Source organism: Varroa destructor, unplaced genomic scaffold (genome assembly GCF_002443255.2).
Source record: "Varroa destructor unplaced genomic scaffold, Vdes_3.0 BEIS01000002.1, whole genome shotgun sequence".
NCBI lineage: Eukaryota > Metazoa > Arthropoda > Arachnida > Mesostigmata > Varroidae > Varroa > Varroa destructor.
This window is the reverse complement of record NW_019211455.1, coordinates 8,695,401-8,713,828: the sequence shown is the minus strand read 5'-3', so window position 1 is coordinate 8,713,828 and position 18,428 is coordinate 8,695,401. Positions and strand designations below refer to the sequence as shown.

At 44.5% G+C, this 18,428-nt stretch overlaps 1 protein-coding gene and 1 long non-coding RNA gene across 6 annotated transcripts in view; both read left to right on the top strand.

Moving 5' to 3' along the window:
- LOC111244712 (protein O-mannosyl-transferase TMTC1-like) overlaps positions 1-18,428 on the top strand; it is a 104,919-nt gene that overhangs the window by 38,284 nt on the left and 48,207 nt on the right. The gene's annotated exons all lie outside the window — the stretch shown is intronic.
- On the top strand, positions 816-4,416 carry LOC147757325 (uncharacterized). 2 transcript variants are annotated; one of them, XR_015320254.1, is made up of 2 exons: positions 816-1,398; positions 2,415-4,416. It is a non-coding gene; the product is annotated as an uncharacterized LOC147757325 (long non-coding RNA). The 2 variants fall into 2 exon arrangements; XR_015320255.1 differs by having other exon boundaries at positions 816-1,555.

Below are 18,428 nucleotides of genomic sequence, written 5' to 3'. Positions count from 1 at the left end.
ACTTATCAGTAACACACTTGACCTTTTAGTACAGGAAGCGTTTATTAGTCCTTTACCAAGTCCTCTAAAGACACATTCAATAAGTTCGAATATGATGCTTGTTCATATCACTTCAAATACGTATATTACACGTTGTTCTGCTATTCTCACGCTTTTTCCACACTTGGTGCCTATAAATAAAATCTGGCGCAAGGGTTTGCCCCCGGAGACTAGCTGCAAGTCGAGATATGTGGAACGTTCTGTTCCAGGCTCGTTAGTACGGCCCTGATTTCCTTTTGCTGTCTGAGACAGAGCAGTAGGTAGCGGCCGTAAACGCTCTAGAAGTAGTGATACTACGTAGGGTATTTAGGACTTCAGGATTCGTGAGTTTCGAACAATAAGCCTGTTTCCTCCTTTTCTTTTTCCTTATTCTCAAGTTGAGACATTGTCTCAAGTCGGCTGATTTGGTGAACACTCAGTGGCAGCAGCAGGTCTGGGCTGGCAGTCAAAAGTGAAAGAGCAATATGGGGCGTAGCCACACATCCACCCGAGGGCGAACAAGCCGCTCAGCGATTTCAGTCGACAGTTCGGCAATGGACGGCAATGGACCCACCCCAGCTAGGTACATTTGGTCTAGCTTTACTAGTATCTCACTTTAGCTCGTTCTTGCGCCCCTTACTTTCCCCTCTTTCACCTGCTTACTTCCGTTCCACGCAGTCGATGCAGCGATTACTGCCGGAACAACTTTTGACCTGGACCGGAGTGTCCTTACTGGGCTTGGTTCTTTGCCTCTTGCCTCGCTTTCTCGTTGGCTGTTTCGGCCGTCACTGCTGCCACGTGGGGTCCATCTCCCGCAGACGCTCCTCTTTCTTTTTCTCCTTTCCCGTTCGCTCTCCACTCTCTCGGGAGTAAATTGGACATTTAAAAGGGACGAGAACAGGGATAGAACACCGGTAGAGGCAGCGCTGCTCGCGTCATGACCGAGCTGAAAGAACTAAGCGAAGCTTTCTATACGAGGAATGGCGTGACGGCTCAACTTAAGAGGAGTTGATTTGCCACGAAGAAAAAAGCCCCTTTGCTTAGCGTAAGGCCGACAGCAACGGGAAGACAGGCAAAGAATGAGAGAGATGCGAAAGCAGCAGGGGAAAAGCAAAGAAGAAAAATCACGTAGATGTAAAGGAGACGAGAAAAGACATACACGGCGGATCAACGACGGAAACGAAGACGGCGAGACCAATAGCCCGCCAACTGGCCTCGAAGTATCGTAAAGTAGCTTTGATAATGCCGCAGTAGAAGCGAGGATGCCGGGGCTGAATAGAAAAGGCAAGGAAGAAGGCGTCCAAAGGACCGGTAAAAGATCTGTTCGCCGATCCGCTTCGCAACGGGGACACCCCGCAAAACGGGGACAGGACTTCTAAGGTAAACCGAAACGCGGAAACTATCTGAGAGACTGGATATCCCCAATTTCGTACAGTTTGTATATATCTGTGATTCGGGATTGGCGTAACCTGATAGGTGTGTAAAAGGGCTCCTGCTAAAACCCGATGGTCAGCATTATCTAACTTCCTGAAAATTGGTCAGTATATAGAAAATGCAGCTAGTGTTATTAATGAGTATCCTTTTTTAATGTTTCTCGTAATGTACTAAGGTTAAAGATGATATTTGTATGTTGTACCAAGGCGGGCGTGAATCGACAGTGGCCGTGACCACTCAGCCTTTAGAGGTGAATGTTATCGTCGTGGCTGGCTACGATTGACGAGTCAGCTTGTGAATTAACACAAGCTACATGTAAACGCACAGGTAGAATTCTCTTGATCTAGTTATACACTTTGTTTCTATAGTGTTTGCTATCTAATCTATGCAGTGCCCACTGTCAACTATTATGCGCTTAGATGTCTGCCAATCGATTTTTCGTTGGCGTGTTTTTCTACTGACGGGTTGAAACGTGCATCGCACAATGTGTAGCGATAAATAGCAACAAATAGCGTGCAATGAGATGTCTAAGTGAGCTTAGGCCGTTTGGGTTTACATGCAGCGTGGCTGTATCTCTATTCCGCCGATCGCCTGCACACATGGTCACAGTCCCACGCAAATTAGACACCGGTCGAGTTCCCTCTCATACCATTAAGGGTGAGATTCGCTTTGCGCCATAAACGGCGAACCCCATAGCACGGTAAAACCTAATGAATAGGAGCCAGGTAAAGCAAGAGCAAGCAAACCTAAAGTAGGAGCATAAAAGAGACAGTTAGCTGGCAGATGCCACTTGTCAACTAGCCTGCGGATGACTGCCGTTGTCTCCGTGAAGCTTCAAAATAGATACCGTTGTGAGTTTACCGCGCTAGGTTTGTAGTATCATCTGCCCATTACCAACAACAGCTAATCATCCTGGTCAGTTCCTGTATTGCCAACTTCCTGTTTTATTTTTTTTATTGCAGGAACTACCGATTGTAGGCAGATTTCCGAATAAATACACGAGGCAGACGAGAACCGTTGAACTTGAAAGTCGCCGAAACAGTCATCGTTTTCATTTCACAGGCATTAATCATAAACGGAAGGGAAATAGAGCTACGGACAAGCGCGGGGCCGATTCGAGCGCTGCGCGCATGAGTAACCGTAACGTTAAGTGAATGGAATGGGCCTTGAGCCTAACTTAGATTATCTGCCTGCAGTAATTGCTCGTCTGTGTGCGGCAGTGTAAGTGGTTGGCTCATGAAGACTGATCTACCGTACAGCTGTAGTCTGTTTGGTAAAGAAGCTTGATGCATTTGTAGATCTGATAACGACCTGATTAGAAACTCTTGCGGCAGTAAGCATTACGTTGTTGGCTCTCGCCCTCGCGCCAGGCTAATCATATATACACTATTCATATTAGTATTCTACTATGAGCCTGTACCTATATTATTAGTATATGCATATAAGGTAACTCTAGTTCAACGTAGCTGAAAGTAACACTGCGGCCAAGTGACGACATAACAACGTTCTATCTACTCAATACGTAAGGCCCTCTACGTCTTTCCAGAATGGTAATTTTTGGACCACGAAGCTCTGATTCAGATTTGAAACTCGACCCGAAAAACATCCATGGGAAACTCAACTGCGATAGAGGCTTGTAACCTAGATATCGCTTGTGAGTGGTTACTTTAAGGTACAGTATCGTTAGGCTCGTTCTGTTAGCGTTGGTCCAACGTCCAAAGTAGAAAAAAAAAGGACTAGTCGAATATCTATTTATAAATAGAAGAAATCTATTTATAAACTCTTACACATTGACACTTCACTTGTTGCTGTATATTGTCGGCGGTTCTCTCCGGCCGCCTTGTTGTCAGTTATCCCACGACTATATGTCACAGACCTTGAATATTTCACTAAGATGGGTGACGCTAAAAAATTAAACCAGTCAAGTTCCGCTTCTTTATAGGCAGAATCTTTTGCTTTTGATGACCTTTACGAATTCTCCTCCAGGAGGAGAATTCGTAAAGGTCATCGAGTGGGCGAATGGCTAAATGTCATACGGTGAAAGCCTCAGCCGCGAAGAGGATGGGTAGGCTAGTTATCGAGTAATTAAGGTCATCGTTGTTTTACCCCATGATCCGGCTTGGGCAGGTTCCTTCTATACAATCATTTAGGTAAAGGTACAACTCAAAATCTATTCGCTCTGCCCAAAGTGATCGAATAAAGGTATCTAGGCTGTGTGCCGTGTTATTGTCTTGAACGCCAACATAATCATCAACATCAATATCCAAGAGAAATTAAGGCTGGAATTTGAGGATCTATACGATTCTATGTTTGTCCATATGCAAAGGCATGATACATATACGTCACGGGATACCTTGGTCTAAATAGATAGGCTAAATACAGCGCAGTGGAAATCATCTATTTTGTCATGCTATAGTCATCACCATTCAGGCTGCGTCCTAGTGGATGCGGGTATCCACTTGTACCCATTACTTATTATGTAAAGGCTCTAATTACGGGTAGGTAAAATTTAGTATATTTAGAAGATAAGGGGACGAATTTATTCCCGTGACATTTAGTATATTTGTCAAGTATTAAATATTATTATTAAATAGTGCAAGTTGTAAAAATATACTGCACGTTGAACGTGAATCCGGCATAAGGTAGACAATCATATTGCCGTACGCAGGTAGTAAGTGAACAGAAGGTCGGATTGTTGATCAGTTCCATACAAATATTTGCTCATCGTACCACGTATATAAATTAGGTACAAATGCATAAGTGATATTCCGTGTTGCCAACAACAACTCGGCAGCTACCTCGTTAGATCCCGCTGGAGACGCAGGACTCTATTTGACTTATAGCAATTGATCGTCGGCTGCTTATTATGCACACCGCGTCCGACAGTGCTAAGGACCGAATACGAATGAGGAAAATAAAAACAGATGTATTCCACGAACAAGGACTTTACAAATTGAGATTTTATATGTACAGTTATAATTCTTTATATATATATATTAAGTCCAAAAGCTCCAGCGATTTATAAATGGGCTCCATTTCCCACTTCATCATTACAGGTGCCATAGTAAGGGTGGCGCATACGTAAAGCAATCTCTGTTCGGAACCCTGTTGTCTTGGCATTTGCATGCATTACCGGTGTGTGAAGCCAACGCTTTTCAGTAGCGGTAAACAAATCAAAAGTTCAGGGTTTTTTTGTCAAAATATCAATGGCAGGTATATAAATAGAAGTGTGCTGTCGATCAGCTCGTCTCTCCTTTTTTTTGGAGGTTGAAGGCAAATGCATTATGCAGACCAGACTTCATAACTATGTTGTTTGTCTAATACTGTGGGACTCTCGCCCCTCAAAGACTTGGGCCTTTGGTTTGGGATATAGCTTAATATTACTTCGTCTATTCACCTAAGTGTTATAGAGTGAATCTAGTCATTTATTATATTCCTGCTTATGTCTTGTATAAATTACTAACTTTGACCAGCCAACTAAAACGGGTCCAATAGTAAATTATTGTATAATTATCATTCTTCAAGGGTTGACCTCTAACATCGCTTCAGCTGCCGTGGACAGAAGCGGTGCCTCGGATGCGTCTCTGATAGTCGGATCCGAAAGATGTCAGCAATAAGTTGGAGCCAGAGCATTTCGATTGAGAATGCCTTTTAGTTATAGCTGAGAGCCCAGATATTGCACCTCTATCCGAGGCCAGGAACGGGGACAATGTGTTGGGCTGAACAGATCCATATAGGGCTCGTGCAACACGCAAAGTCTCGTTGTAGAGATCGTCTCGCGGCCTGCGTTTGTTGTTGGACCCTACCCTCGTATATCTTTGAACCAATATCCAGAAGATGAGATCAACATGAAAAACTACGAGCCGGCTAGTAGGGACGCCGTGTGAGTTCAAACGACGCTTCAGCGGCGGGTGGTTTAGATGGTATGGATAAAAAAAGCTCTATTGCATTGCAAGGTCGCGGGGACGTTGACAACTGGTAGGGCTGTAAGGGATCCAAACACGTTTTACATGGCTGAGCTGCGGAAGAGGAAACTTGTCAGAGAGCTTCGGCTGATTTCGGCTGCAAACAAGCAATACATATTCAGTAATGCAATAGTTTAAGCATGCTTTTTTAAATAACGGAAATTTTATATTGCACCTAAAATAACGCTCAAGTATATGCACAGACACTTGCTTCACAAATGTTCGTAAAAATATAAAATTGACTATTTAGTTAACCCGGCAAAGCTGTTTAAAGTAAGTAGGATATTAAGGAATTATTTTCTGTAAAGACGTACGTGACTAAAGCAGAAACGAATCAGCCGTGATTGTTACACGGAAGCTTTTCATGTACATAAACGCCCGGTTCAGGTAGTCCATGATTTTCTAGCTCAATATTCAAGCCTAACCCTACAATTATACATATTTTACCTGTACGGTATATCAATAAGATTATGATGAGATAATTGATCTGTACTTTTCACTAGTTAGAAAATTGCATCACCCATTTTGCTTTCGTCACACATGCGAGTATACGAAGGAAACACAGCAGCACGATAAAATTTAGCTTTAGCGATCGCATCCGTTCCTAGTTCCCCATGCGCTATACCTGAATGGTTTGCTACGGGTGACGGGTTGCCAGTCATTACCACCGGCTATGAACGGGTGGAGTCTGCGCAGTGCTTCACGAAGGCAGTAACCTATCTACGACCAGTGTTGCAGTAAGGTCTTCGAGAGCTCTGCCGAAACCGATAGTGCCTCAGATGGCATCGGCCTAAACGCATCTTCTATCAGCGATTCCTTTCAAACATGCTTTCTTCCCTCTACTTGCTAGGAGATTCCCTTATAGCAGCAGCACTCGCCTTCGGTGCCCGCAGCCCCGTTCCTTGCCCATATCAGTATACCATCCGCCCTCAATAATGATAGCAGACTTACACATAGTCGATCGCCTCGTTCTTTGCCTCTGTTCGGATTCTCAGGTGTTCTTACGTGGAGCTAGACAAGGGCGCATTGTAAGGGCTAGGCGAATATGGCAGAGGTAAGCCTGGCTCCAGTTCGCTTAGATAGGGCCATTCGGCCTCAGCCATATCACGGGTGGGCCAAATGAAAAAGTACGGCCGCTCATATTGAACGTCTGTCGCTGAGATTTCAAGCTTAGAGCTTCCTCGTTTTTACGAATATCGGGTCAGACCTATTTGTATAGTACAGAACTAAATACTCTTTGTTGTTGGGTGAGTTCACTCGACTAGCCAAGAACAGAAAGTATGTCGTTGTTTATATACGGAACCGCTGTTAGGCAGTCCTACCGCACGAGAAACAAGCTGTGCTCGTTATAATTTCTAATACACACTAACGCTCATAGGCCAGACTGTTATTATTAAACCATAATGATAATGCGCCTATAATTAATAATCATGTGTAGAGTTTGTCGAGTGACGGATCCTCTAATGAAATTTCCTACGTTTCTTAGATGATAAGATACTTTGTTTGTGCATACTTGCTTAGCGTAAGACTGGCATTAATTATTATGCCAACTAGCCTAATAAGCAATCCTTTTATTATTTTTAAAAAGTCGTCTTATAACGTACTTGTACTTTAAGTTCGCCGAAAACATACCCATTAACCCACTGAGCTACATTTAAACGAATCCTTACTTCATGGTACTTTTTGCAAATGATTTTATTCGAGATAAATCGATCAATCGGATATTTTGGCTGATCGTTGCTCTTCACCTTGTTGTATGAAGAACTTCCTTCGAACGAAGGATGATGAAAACGAAAAATGATCGGCTCATGCAAAAGAGCTTACTCGAAGTTTTTTGTCTTTTCTTTTTCATTTCCCTCTTGTTGCTGACCTAAGGCCTAAGCCTAAGTTGCTGACCTAAGTATAGGCCTTTATTAAGGTGTGCTAAAAAGCGTTCGTGTACCTAGGCTTTTATACCATTGCTCAGCATAACTTTTTCACTCATCAACCTCAGCTGTTTCTCTTTTTCTGCTATACTTCTATTGTTGCCGTTGTTAACATTTATACTGCGGCTTGGTGTATACGTCATTATGTGGTTCGATTGAACGAATTTGGCTTCATACACGAAAAATTTTTGTTTTTGATCTAATCTATTCAACGAATTAAACATATTATAAACAGAGGTGACGAGAAGGTGGTCTACACTTTAAAGGTGTTACCGGATTAAAGGAGGCTGGCCTCCATGTCCAACTAACATGCCCTATATGTAGCTTCGTACTGCATAATATATCGTATATGTGCCAGCGTTGCACAATCTAGAGTAGGGGGCCCCTTTTTCTGCCGCTGTACAGCTGCAAATGGACAGTACCATAAATGAGTTATCTCGTGAAGTTAATTATTTCGTTCATTGATATCCGCCGTATAAGCTAGCTGTAGGCATTGCGTCAAGTGAAGGAAAACGTTCAGACCTCATTAGCTACACCGTACTGATCGGGCCTGACCAGCGCGAGTTCTATCAGCCTACACCGGCGACTATTATCGATTGCCTATATGTTGATGCGCTACAACCTTGAGTGCTGATAGCGTCAAAGACAACTTCAAGCTGACGAAATTTCAAACTTTGGGGTTTCAAAATCCTAGTAGTAAAAAATAAGAAGTGTATTCCTGATTTAAGGGATTAAACCCAATTTTACCACTACCCACAGATTCAATACCTATTGCATACACTGCAGTGGCACTTGCTGTTTGCCGACTGCTACCTACCACTTCCCATTTCCCCTCAACCGAACGTTGCTCTCTGCCGACGGAAACGTCCGCGTAGTTTCAATAAATACCATTCAAATGAATCGCGTCTGCAGTGCGGTTGTAATTCGATGTCTCCTCTAGTATTGCATATGCAGCTGAATTTACTAGTTATTCATAGCCACCTGTCCCTTAACCCAGTTTTGATCTGGCTCACATATGTTCGTGGTGGGTGTGGACCCCTGGGCGACCGGTGTAGCACGAACAACGACCCGTGCTGCACGAAACCCGCTCGTGTCTCCTGGCCTCGACGTTGTGGGCTCTGCAGAACAGTAAAGCGCCTTATTTTTGCTTGAGCGAATCCCCTCATCGTCGTCCTGTACCACCGCTCGTGGCCGTGATCGACCCTCGGCGCCCACCGTCGGTGCGTTGCCACTGATGCTGGTGGTAATAATGATGTCTGGCAATGAGATTGTCGGTTGGACTCAGGTCAGCAGGAGGGCAGCCGAACACTGCCTGCTGTCTATTCACAAGCACTTTCGCTCCTTCAAACACGGCTCGTTCTACCGATCTACCACAACCTATCTATGAAAAGACTGCCGAGCCGCCAATAGTAAGGCTCGGGGAGCCGTGTTTGGTTAAACGCATGATCGGTGAGATGATCCAGCTTTTCAGGGGTTTATCTAGTTGAAGAGGTGTATATAACTTAGAATCTCCTGGAACCCACAGCCTGCGAGAGAAAGGTATGTATGTATAGAGCGCACTTTCATAAGGCAAAAGCATCGAGCTGCAAGGCAACATTCGACCTTTAGCTGGATCTGTCTCCGGGGATAGCATGGAAGATAGCGATGACTTTGATTGGCGTGCAGTTAGTTTTTTGAGAATTTCCGATCCAGCTGACCTGAGATCAAATCTTTGATGGAACTATGAAACTGGTAAAAGGCCTGAAGGTTGATACACAAACGACATAGACCCACCAGCTGACCACATGATCACTCATATTGGCGAGCTCAATGACGCGACTTTCTGATGACCGTTTGCTAGGCACTACTGGCGTTTAAGCGCTGCAATAATCATTTGCATCTGCCTGTTCTACGGTGGTCCTATCCATTTCAATAGAACAAGTGACAACAGGACTTTCTGATATATTTCATGTACTGTTTTCTGTCCTGCTCAGCCTTCATTGTACTACCTGTGAATGATAAAGATACATAAAGTTTTGAAGTCGATTTCGTAAGACATGTTTTTATACGCTGTTCTAACAGCATTGCATGTCGCCTAATTGATAACATGATACTAATGAAAGCTTAATGACCTAGGCAAGCAAGTACATGGATATACAGACGGAACGCTTTCAATATGTCTTCCGATGCAAGAGGCATTGTACGCTTAAAAAAATGTGATTATTGCTATTTTTTATGGTTCGTTTTTATGCTAATGCAAACAACGAGATTCTGTGCTTTTTTATACGTTCCTGCTAATTTTCACCACCTAGTTAGTATTTTTAGATGAAGGTTATCGTTTGTGGACAAATTTTGACCAATGACATATTTCGTACCCATAATTGGCTATTAGACATCAATCCATATAGACTGAGTGTGTAAACCTGCTTCTCTAGAAGAAAGTAACATTAAACTAACTTTTTTGCCAATTGATGTTCATTGCAGGTAAACGTCTAGCGACGTTTAAGACGTTTTATAGTCTCTTTTCAACCTTTATGCCTACCAAATCTAGCCTAGGTAATCCGTAGCATGCACACTGGGGGCTCTGCACCTATCGTAGTTGTCTCCCTGACCAATGGCATCTCTTCTATTTTTTTTTACCGGAGCGACTTTATTGCGGAAGTTGTGTTGCCTGAAAAGTTGGAAGCGATTTTAGCTATTTTGCGCCATAAAAAAAAAACTCATTCGAATCTCACTGTGTTATTGTTTTAGTCATGCTTAATACCTAACTGTCTGCCATTTTTTTTTACTTTTTATTCGCTTACTATTGAAGAACATGTCCCGATTTCTCATTTTTATTTAGGAGATCTTCCAATTTGCGCGTCACACGTCTAGGCTATATAGTTGAAACAAACTTACATTGTATTCGGCATTATCGGTAACGCTTTTGTTATCGACTTCCTATTGTTTGTTATTTTGTGCCAGTCCTTTCGGAAAAGTATTGCTTAACAAACAGTCAGCCAAACTGGATTTGGTGATTTCCTAAGCAAAATAGTCTACTGAACGTTAGGCGCATACACATCCATGGCAAGTGTATGTCGGTCAGTCTTATATTTTCCCGGATGTATAACCTCGCTTCATTATGTTTCACAGTATCACGATTTTTCCATCAGCATTTAGGCCCGTAAAAAGGTATCGTACTGACTACCTTACAAGGCGGACAAAGAGTGCGGTAGGGACGGGAGCACCAGCACCAACCAACCGGCCGGCTTTAGGTCTTCCTAGTCTACTTATGACTATCGTGTTAAAGCAGGGGCATTATCCTGATGGCCTGCTGAGCCTCAATTTGTAAGGCTCAACCTATCTACCTTCAGGGTAACCCTTAACGCCCCATGAATATGCTCTTGACCATCTTCGCTTGGTGACCCTGGGTGACCAGTCTGGCCAAAAGCCCCGAACACCGAGAACCGGTAACACTGGGTCCGGCCTATTGTTCTGCAAGCCTACGCTGTATTCTGTTCTGGAGACAGTGGCATTTTCGGCCTGTCGGGCTAAACTAGGCCTGCCGGGTGCAGCTTACACGACATGGTCGATTGAAAACACCGCTTCAGCTGCTGCTGTCTCGGCAGGCTTGTTGAGGCCGCCAAACGAATACCTGCAGCCCGGTATAGCCCGCCTATAAAAACCGACTTTCTGCTTGTGAAGCCGAAGAAGTCTTAAAAGTTGAATGGATTTTTAGTGTGCGAGTTGGGCTGGCAGGCAAGAAATAGTCCTTGTCAAAGAGTACCGAAAACAAGGGCCTAAGCTGCAATCTTGACTATGCTACTGCTAATGCTGTTAGCCTTTTTGAACTAACTATTTCGATGTGGGTGTAACAAGCTGTATCAACAAATGTAAAATATACTAAAAAAATAAAACTGTAGATAAGTAAAAAAAAATCCGTAAGGTAAGTTGATAACTGATGTCCTTAATCAACTAACGCCACATGTTGCATGAATTTCATTTATTTGAAGTATAAGTTCCATGAGTTGTGAACCCAATTTTTTTTAACAGTCAGAGCCGGGATACTTTTTTGTCTAAAATATATAGATACCAAAAAAATATTGTTGTTGTTTTACCTTTTCCGTGGGAGATACAAAAAAAGGTAGTTTTTTTACTGACCGTGAACGCTTCACTGGAGAGCCCATTTAAGCTACACGCTTTGGGGCACTATAGATGGTAGATTCCAGAACATAAGATGAGGTGGCGACAGCCTTCCCTTATAAATGGGTTGAAAGGAAGTTAAAATTTAGTGTTACTTGCGATAACTTTCTGCCAGTAATCACAATGCTAGAAACTATGGAAATACTCAGGCGTTCGACAGAACCTTTATGTCACCGAATGCGCCACCATTCGGCGATCTTTTAAGTGTTCGCTACTACTGCACATGAGAAAATTTCCGATTTGTATTGGATTGATACAGGCTAGATTAGTTGGCAGCCTATCGAAGTGATAGCAAAGCAACGATCACAGCGTACCTGTTCAAGCTAAATATACAAATGCATGAACCAATCCAGCTTAGGGCTTAGCCAGCATACAGTGCTATGTCACCACTATATGCGGATGATTCGTGACCCGCTTTCAGTGAAGAGACTCATATACCATTCTGCAGTCGCTTTACCTGATTGTCTTTTTTTCAGGCTTTTCTCTAGCGCGTTGTCGCTGTTACAACATGAGCAGCAAGAATTCATGCAGTTTCTGCTCCTGCGGTCTCCGCTATTCGAAAATGGCAGATTTGTGTTCGCGTTTCCGCGGGCTTCAGCGGCGGTTTACAGAGTTGTTTTCCACAACACCCACCTTTCTCATTGCCGACCTGACCCAGAAAGAGCGAGCTCCTTTCGCTTCAGTTTTCTGTCCTCATGCGTTTTTTTACCGCTACTGCGAGCGCCAGCAATGTGCCTGTACTCGGACCAGAAAAAAAGCTCTTCTTTCGATTCTTGCGGTTTCCCCGCCCTTTTTCGCATTTATCTGCGCTTGGATGCTTTCAATGGCATCTCACTGGCTCGTTCACCTAGCTACCGCAGCGGTAGTTGGTACCAATGGCGGCAGCAGTAGCAACCGCGTCGAATCGTGAGCGAGACAAACCATTACTCTGCATATTATCATCAAGGTCACCGTCATCACAATCATCATCGTTGTTCCTGCCATCAACATCAAGGGTAGCGCTGTCGGCGTCAGAAGCTGTAGTACCACAACTCCCCTGTGTCCGCTCGCTCTTAAGAGACGCCGCATCTCGACTGACTGGATAGCCAGTCTCCCGGACATCGCATAGGGAGCGCTGGTCCGCGTAATGAATGAGGCCCATCAGACGGCTGCGGGCAGGTTCTGCTCTTTAAGTAGCCAAGCCTTTGCCCGCTCCCGGAACAACCAAGCACGATAGAAGGGGCTCAGAGGTTTAGAGAAAATGGGCGAAATCTTCAAGCGAAAAAGGAACGGAACCATGCAGGCAGCGGCTGAGCCTTTTCCTTTCTTTCTTTTTTCCTGCTGAAGGTTCCGTAACTGTGTAGGAAATGTCGAAGGTTGTGAAGGAGCAAAACTCGTGTATGCGGGATTGAGGCGGCCCGCTTGCCCGTTGGCCTAGCAGCTGATCGTCCGACCGGCCGACAAAGATTTTTTGCAACCAGGAGAACGGGAAAAGTAAACCCAATGTTAACTGCTCTGGTCTAGCAGCTACCACCGCCTGCCTGGGCCTTTGGACTCATTTCGCAGTCTTGAGTACGGCCATTCTCAGACTAAGGGGGACGAGTCGGATCAAGCTGAATCAAGCCACCGTGCAAGGTTAAAAGAAAGCACAATCACTAATAGCCGCCCAAACGGATTCAGTCGAGTCTGTGTTCAAGATTTAAATCATCGGTCGCAGACAGAAAAGGACCAAAGGACCATTTAGCTGGAGAAGCTCTCTGTCAATTTTCCTAGGTGTTCATAAAAAAAACTCGATGCATCTTTAACACCGTTCTATTGGGTTACACACAATAAAGAAATACTTGTGCATTCTCACATTTGATTTTCAACTTTGTCTGCATTGTATAAACTCAATCAAGAGCAGGTGTTACACATTCCGCATCCTTCTTCGTTGTATTTTGTATGTATGTAGATCGCAGCTGCGTACATATGTTTTCGTAATTTAGGTTAGCGCATTGTACGGAACCGATATAGAGTATCGAAAATACTACTCCCAGTATACGCGTTATTGATGTAGCTTCTACTATTCCTCCAAAGTACGCCTTCCTTGACCCTGTTGAAATGTTTGTTGCCTGCTGCCCTACTGCCGCGAGCCTGCTTGCACTAAGTTCTATGTGCGCGTATTATATTCAATCCGATGGCAGGAGCAACTCTATCACCGTTGAAGATGGGTGGCAGGGACAAAGCGTCGGCAATCGGAAAAAGAGTCATTCATATCTTTACTCAGTGGCTCGTTTTTCGCATTGCGTCACCGCTGCTAGGCTAGGCCAGCCAAGCTGGACCAAAACATAGTAGAACCAAGGCAGGGCAGCAGCTCTGATGTTCTTTTCTTGCTTCTACATCGCGCGTGCTTTTATTTTTTTGCGTTGTCCTTTTGCGTCCCACTCACGTGGAAAGGAACGAAAAACCGGAAAAAAAAGATAACTCCACGGATTCAGACGAACGAACGACCGATCGACCGCCTGTACAAGGAATGTGCGCAAGTGTACCAACTTCCGCCTCCTCCGAGTCAACTGGTCCTTGGAGACGTCGGAGCGCTTCCCAGGTTTTGAAGTGCTTCCGAGAAACGGCCATACTCAACAGATCGACATCAATACGAAGAGTAAGTACGACCCGATGGCTCAAACCATAGGCCACTGCTGATAAGCAGAGGAAAAGAGAAGGCAGCATTGGTAAACGGCCAGAGGCTAGCTTTAGCCTGCGGCGGGCCAATACACGAGAACGTGACACGGAACGTACGCAAGCAAAGGGTTGCAGCAAATAGTTCTGATGTTTCAGAAAACGATCATTATCATATAATCGTCGTTGTTGTGCAATTTCCGAAAGAGATGGGGTTGACTTCATTTTTGGTGTCCGCCGTATACAACAAGCAAGACAAAAGGTTACTCACCTAAACGTGCCCAGTCTGATACTACTACTACTACTACTACTACTACTGCTACTGCTACTACTACTACTACTACTACTACAGTTGATAGAATTTGCCACGCGGACACCTCGACGTGAATTCCTGTACGATCGGAATGCTTGGCACCCGCGTTGTCGCGTTTTCATTTACATACAGTGCGAGTACTTCGTTATAGTGCGACTGAATCGCGTACGACATGGATACTTTTCAAGCACCTTGTGTAACTCGTACTTTGCTTGCCGCAGCAATTTAATGTATAACAGCAAGTAACTAGGGTGTGCCCACGGCGCGACCTGGTCAAATGACCCGTTTCAAGGATCTGTCCATCGGCGTAAAGACGTTACAGTAACAAAAGGTACTGTTTAGGCTACTGGAAGGCCAAGTGGTGGGCGTCGCGCGTTCGATATTTGCCTTTTCATCTGGTGTGGCGTTTGAGGTAGGTAAGCTAAAGATGAGCTGACGTGGGCTCATGGATGAACCCATGCATAAATGGACGGAATACTGAGTCTATAAAAAGGATGTGTTTAGGTTGCCAAAAAAACCCCGAAAAAGCATAGTGATTGAAAGACTCATGCTTGCGGCTTGACTACCTTGCCATAACGCCTGATGTCAGCAGACACCAAGGTCTCCTGTGCTTGAGCTGTTATCCTGGTTCTCATTCCGCTTTGTCGGCCAGTCGTGCTAGCTTTGCTCGTTGGTGATTTGACGTAGACCGAACGGCACATACGCTTCGGATACTGCCTCTCCTTCTGAGTCGTTGAACGCGGCGACATAAGGCGCCTCGTTGAGCTGGTGCTTGTTTCATAAACCATGTAATGACCAAAGTTTTGTTACGCGGGGAGTGATAGATGGAGAGTAAAAGGCATGGTAAAGTTTTAGATGAGAATAACCGTTTTCATCTACATGGATCTATCAGCAACGGAAAGGTCCGTTACCTTGCTTAATTATTTGGTTCATCGGAACATGCAACGATGCATAAATAAGTATGAAACTTGTAAACGATTTGGATTTTTTCCGGCTAGTTGGTAACCAGGAAACATGTAACAAGAAAAGGCAAAATAAGCACTGTCATAGCTCCTACGATACATAACTTTCAACGCCATAATTTATCAATGCGTGTTCGTTTCAATAAAGAAAGCTGAATCAGATAGGAAATGCTTCTCTGATCAACCTGCTTACCTTGCCGTATGGCAGCCAGCAGCTGCTTCAGGCCTGTCTACTCTGCCGTTTTGCCGTTACATAGTTTTGAGCATAACTCCTACTACTAGCTACTCTGCGAGTCTGTGTGTTTCAACAGATAAAATAATAAATGGATCTTGTCCTCGGTCCGGTTGACAGCGGTGTGGCTGGCAATTCCCCGTGCCCATCTTATGGCCATAGCCCCTGGCTTCGCTTGACAACGGGGGCGTAGCGTAGGCGGGTTGGTAGGGCTGAGTTGCCTGACTGCCCAGTACCAGCAGCTTGCCCTGGCGTTTCTTGCCATATTGGAGAGAGAATCGAAGAGCATACGGATAGTGGATGCTGTGGTGCGACTCAGCAGTTTGCGCAGAACGCCCAGATCTTCTTCGAGCTCTTCCCTTTTTTTTAGGTAGACACGCTGGAAGGCAGGTATCTAAGAGTTCCGAGTGAGAACCGCGCACTGGAGGACGGACCGACCATCTCGCCAGCTCCGACCGATCATCAACCAAACCCTGCTCATCTAGGCGTTTCTTCCTAAAGTCCTGACGTAGGACCTTCGTAAACTTAGCCTTCTGTTCCATATCCATGACAGTCTGCCACTGCGGCCGTCATGGGCTCTCGCTACGTTCCATTTTTCAAAGATGGGTGGAAGGAGGGATATTATAGCCGAGTCGAGAAGAAAACAGCTTCGTCACGCCGTTTCGCTCTGCTTCTGCGGTGTACCAGCTGTAGGAAGCGGAAGGGTCTTGGCGTTAACATAAAAGGAAGGAGCAAGGTGGATCGAAAAATGCAAGTTCTAGGTAGAACTGTCACTGCCCTACCAGGTGAAAGCCTTTCTGCCAGCACCCTTCTATCCAGCGTTCCCGCTCTTGGTGGAAAGCGAACGAAAGACGAAAAAACGCCCGAGATAAAAAAAAACTTTCTCATTGAGGCTTCCACTCTTTTCGTATGGTTCGGCAGATGAAGGAGGAGATGAGAGAAGTCAACGACGTTCGTCTACGGGCGACTAGCTCACGCTTGCTTCGATGATGAGAAAGGTGGTCCCGCTATAAGCACATGGACCTGAAAGGGGGATCCGCGCAGACAAAGCGGGATTGAATGGAGAGACCTTACAGTCGCATATAGCGACCGGAAAGATAGTGTAGCTGGGGCTGAAGGGCACAAAATAGTCCATGGAAGGACAGTCGACGTAAAATAGTATTATCAAATAAGCGTGCGCACGATGGCGGTAAACAGGATATCGGGAATACCTGGGGTTTTGTAGACGTTCGAGCCACAATGAGACAAACGAGGAACGTCGACAGAAGAGAAAGTCAAGGGGAAACAACGAGAGAGCTTTTAGCAAAATATCGAAATACTCCAGCATATAAACGAAAGCCGATCCATGGACAGAAACGTGAGCCGGCGCACGCTGGGGCCTTCGAGTGCCGTAGGAGCGGCCGTTTTAAGGAAATGTTATTGAAATATTGTCTAGAAAATTGGACAGTAATACTAGATAAATGGATAAAAAGAAGAATCAGTCTTTCTCATAACAGTATGTAAATCTAAGAAGAATAGACGCTCAGGTTGAATGTATTATAATGAGAGTGGATAAACTACAACCGGCAATCGGAGTAAATCTAACTCGAGTTATATTGCAGATTTGTTGCTATATATGAGACATGTTAGCGTCTGTAGGCAATTAGATATATATATATATATATATATATATATATATATCTATGACTAAACAGCTCTTTCTACAGAGAGCTCAAATAAACAGGTACCATCTACTTTACCAATAAATGTATTTTACTTTATTTTATGGGAATGCCACTATATCTATAATATTTAGAAGAACAGGTAAATATAAACACGAATTAATTATATGCGATGAACTGATTCCAAAATAAATGATTTTCCTACAAAACTCCATATAAAGATAGAGGCATCGCAAATATTCAGATAGCGACACCAGTCTTTGTTGAAACTTGGTGCAAAGTAAATCTTTGGTAAGAAGTTCTTTTTGTGATTAAGTGGTCGACAGCTTGCTTTTGTGCATGCTGGTACGGTAGTACAAAAGGAGAGAAATTAACATGTTGGCACTGCCATGTTGTTTTAACCCTTTACACCCCCTCCTTTTATCCCCTCTTCTCTTCTCTCGAACAGTCCGGTGCTCAGCCTTTTGCGCCGGTAGAAATAATGGTGAAACGCGGCGAAATGTACTCAGGAAGGTGTGCGCTCAGATCGCTGATAACGACGCGATACCGCTGCACTAATGGTTTTCATAATGCGCTTGCCTGTTCTACGGCTTATGAAGACTATGTTAACGCGACCTACAAACTCATGCGGTAGATAGGCCGAGCAATCGCCGGCTTTGCGCCCTCTAATACGGGGATGACATCTTTTAGGCTCATCGAATAGGAAAAGTTGTAGCCGTCATTGAGGCAGACACCGTAGATGTAAGCACCCCCGGGATCGGAAAGGCCAGAGGCTGGAACAGCTAGACCGGCTTGCACAAGGGACTTGCTAATCTTATTAATGTAGACTCGAGCTGAATATTACGTGCGTCTACCTGAGACAACCTCCTTCAAACTTGCACATTTGTCCAACAGAAATATCTTAGCAAAAGATGAGTGAGGAGACCGAGCTCGCCTTGGTTGTAAGAGAACCAGCAGCGGATGGAAGATTACGAACGCAAAGTGGGCTAATATAATGGTGAAGGACTTATGATCGTAGTCTTCGGAAAGCAGCTTGCAAGACTCTCCGAGTCACCGCGACACTACGTCAAAACTGCCACTCCTTCTATCCTAATTTTATAGGAAACTTTTACTGAGTTTA